Source organism: Loa loa (assembly GCF_000183805.2).
Source record: "Loa loa unplaced genomic scaffold supercont3.334, whole genome shotgun sequence".
Taxonomy (NCBI): domain Eukaryota; kingdom Metazoa; phylum Nematoda; class Chromadorea; order Rhabditida; family Onchocercidae; genus Loa; species Loa loa.
In genome coordinates, this window is record NW_018108514.1 from 50,397 (window position 1) to 54,838 (window position 4,442).

The window sequence follows — 4,442 nt, forward strand, 5'->3', positions numbered from 1 at the left end:
AAGGTAAGAAAGAAATAGGTGTAAAAAAAAAGAAAAGAAGATGGCGCAATTGGCTTTAAGGTTAAAGGATTTTATTGGCCAGAAGGCATTGTCAACAATGAATATTTATTGGTTGTACAATGATGGAAAGAACATTGCTCGTATTGGATTAACATTTAAATTGATGAACTAATACACTATTTAGCAGCTTCTAACATTTGCGCATTTTTGGTTAACATTCTTTGTTAAAAGTATATGCTTTAATTATTATCATTTAATTTATCTTTTTTTTTTTGAAATTTTAATTATTACTTGTCTTCTTTTTTTTTTTTAAAGTTATACTTTAATTGTTTACACTTATTTGATTAACTTTGTCTTATTTTTTTTTTTTAATTTAAATTATTTCCATTTTTTATTTTTTGTTTAATTTTTTTATTAATTATTGGTATGTTTTTTTTTTTTTCAAAAAAAGGAAAAAAAAAAGATGAAGAATTGGTATTTTAAGAGGAAAAAATTTATTTTAATAAAAAGGAAAAAATTCTTTCCCTTTTTTTTTAAAAAAATTTCACAAAAATATTTATTTAATATGAAATATGTGGAAAAAAATATTGATAATTTCGAAATTTACAATTGATCATTTTGATAAAAAAATCCAAAAAAAATTGATATATCAATCGGTTTATTTAAGGTAACATTTAAAATGCAATAAATTATTATTATTATTTGAAAATATATTTAATTGAAATAATTCGAAAATTAAATTACGAAAAATATTAAAAAAATATTAAATAAAAAAAAAAGGAATGAAAATAAATAAAAATGAGCGAAAGAGATGTTTATTGATTGAGTAAATTAACATAACTATAATTTTTACTTAAATTGTCATTTGTCATCTGTGTCATCTGCAATTTATCAATTTTTTTTTTTGAAAACAATTCTTGACAAATCATGAAAATCAAAAAATGAAAAAAAAAATGCAACAGCAATAACAATGCGAAATGTAATTTTTATAAATGAAATATTTTCGTATTTATAAATTTGACATCAAATATAATTAAAATATTACGTAAAAATTCTTTTTTTTTCCTTCAATAAAATATGTCATAGGTGCCAGAGGTGTCAAATTACATGCAAACTATTATTATTACACCAATGGATCCAGAGGTACCAGAGGTACCAGAGGTACGTGTAGATTCAATCCAGAGGTAATACGAAAGGTACCAAAAATGTCCATTTATTTGTAACTATTACCATTGTACGTTGCAAATGTGACATGTTTACGTGTCGGTTTTTTTTTTTTCGCGTGATTTATTGAATCTACACGTAATTAATTTCATTATAATTTTTGAATAATGCATAACTTATTCAATAGCATTATCTACTATCAGTAGCATATCACTATCAGTAGCATTATTTTCTTCTTTTTATTACGTCATTTACGTATACGTCAAAATAAACGTGTAGAAATTATCTATACAATATAACTTATACAGATATGTTTGTTTAATACATATACTCTTTGTATAATATGAATTGATAAAATTTTTTAGCATTATCAGAAGGAAGGATAGGAAAGGAATTAATTAATAAAATTATCAGTAAAACTAAAATTATAATTATTATTTTTCCGCATGTAATAAATTAATTCGGTAAAATTTAATTTGTATTTTTAATTAATAAATTAATTTTCATTATTTCTCTACCTTCTCTTTTTTTTTCGAAATTATTTTAAATTTTACATCAAATTTTTCTTTTTGCTCAATCAATAAGGAAAGATTTTATAGCAGATGACAAACTTATTGGTGACAATTTAAATGCGTACCTGGTGGTAAAGTATAAGATTAAGCTAAAACAATATGTTTAATGTACACATACGGAATATTTGTAATCACATTTACTTTGATCTAACCGCTACTTACCTATCTCTTTTTCAACCATACTTTTTCTTCCTAATATAATAGCAATAAGAGAATGAATGACAAAGGATGATAACATTGTTGAATTTTCGGTATACTGTAATTTGAGGTCAACTAAAAGGAAAACAAAATTAATTGGTTAATTGTGAAACTTTTAAATCAATAATTTTTTTTCAATAAAATTTTGATGCAAATTATTATATATTTTGTGGTATGTTTCGGGATGATGAATTCATTCCGGTTTGATTTTCCGATTTTATCATTCAGGATAATTTTGATCATGAAATAAAATAATCGTTCAAAAAATAGTATAAGCTGATTTAGCAAAAATTTATGCTAATTAATGAAATATTCCAGATAATTACTGCAATAATGGATAATGATATTTCAGGAGTAAATTTTATTATAAGAATATTAATAATTATGATATGCATTTCCGGTTTTATGCATTTCAGGAAAGTGAAAAGACGTCGTGGATATAGATTAACTTAAACATATAAATATGTTAATATAGATATTACTAAATCGTAGTATTTGATAATGGAATACTTGAAAATGACAATCGTTATAAAATTCAAGTTATAAATGATACTTAAATTTTCATTTAGTATTACTCTGAAAGATAAATGAATTGGGTAAATTGATGGAAAAAAAAGATGAAATGGTTTAAAATGAAGCATAAAATTTATTTGATTGAATTTTAAATTCAAATTAATCTAAGCAAGATTTCATTCAAAGATTATTTCAGATATTTTTGACAAAAAAGAAGAGAAAGGGAGAGAGGGAGAGAGAGACGGAGAGAGAGAGGGAAGAGAGTAAATTGTGATAATTCAAAGAATCAGTTGTGATAATTTAGTAAATTATGATAATTTAACAAATCATATGGATTATACCTATATGATTAAATGTAAAAAAAAAATGATATTTCTTTTTATCTGCCAATATTTGGAAAAAAAAATTCAAGTTAATTTAATTTTTTTATCAATTTTTGATAAAGTTTAAAGTTAACAAATAATTCAAAGATTTTACAACTGGAAAAATATTGCATTTGCATATCCTTCCTAATTTAACTAATTAATCGCATAACTAATTATTCTCCAATTATATGTAAATGAATACCCAATTAATGCACAAGCTTTTAATTCTAATTATAATTAATTTTGATGATATTTGAATATTAATTACTTTCAATACAGTTATACTTTAAATTTGGCTTCAACAAAAAATTTAAGATTTATCCTTTTATTATTTTATAAACTTTTCTGTTCACTTCTCTTTTTTCTCCCTTGCTTTTTGTTTTCCTACGCTTAATATTACATTAATTAAATTAAACAAAATTACATAAAATTAAGTCCTAAAAATTAATTAATGACAATTAGATCTAACAACAAAGCGATAAATAGCCATTTGATAATTGGTAGGAAAAATTGTGTTAGAAAAAAGATGAAATATTAATGATGGCAGTATTGCCTTTTATCAATATGACATGTCAACTTGTCCGTTGACATTTTTATTGATACTCTAATTTGATTGCAATTTACGGCATCCTTTGATCTATTTTAAATCAATGTATATCGGGTTCAAATTCATCATCACTTATACCTTTTACCTGCTTTTTTTCCCTTTCATTCATTCATTCTCTCTCTCTCTCTTTTTCTATTTCTTATATTTTTCACTTATTTAACAACTTTTCACGCCTCTCTCAGTATATTTTTATTTGTCCTCACTCAATAAAGGCTACTTTATCAACCTGACAATTATTGGCAGGTTACAACACGATGACCATTACTTTTAGTTTTGCCGGTCACTTCATCTCATGTCCGGTAGCTCAAACTTTCCCCTATATCACAAATTTTATTTTGTGAAAAATTTCATTTCAAATTTTTTTTTTTTTTTGTTTCTTTAAAGAACAAAATAAAACATGGAAAATTTTGAAAAAAGATTTGTTTAGACAATTTTTTTTTTCAACTTTCATTATCATTTTGAAAAAAAAAAAAGCACATAATGGGTCAAAGTTGATCATTTTGCCCTTTGAACTTTTTATATTAGTGCATTGTACAGTTTCATAAACTAAGTGAGCGATAAATGTTGGTCAAGAATGGTTCAGAAGGCTTGATCACGTAAACGTAAATGATCACGTAAATTAGACACGGAATAGATTTTTCTTTCCTCATTATATTTATGCTCCTTTAATATCGGTAACATCAAATAAATTTTAGTGATTCTATTGATTTTAAGTAATACATATTTATTGTAGAAAAAATTTAAGTAATTTCGATTATAATTTAAATTTTCATTCAAAATTTACATAGCTTCAATTTATTGATTAAGTTCAAGATAATAGATAACTTCGGCAAAATTAATTAAAATGATATAGAAAGTAAAATTAAATTAATTGTAAATCATTATATAATTCAAATAATCTGATTATGAGATATTTGATTATCTTAAAATGAGTATTATTGATTGCCTGATAATCTGATTGTTAGATATTTGATTATTTTATATATGAGTATTACTGATTATCTGATAATCTGACTAATAGAT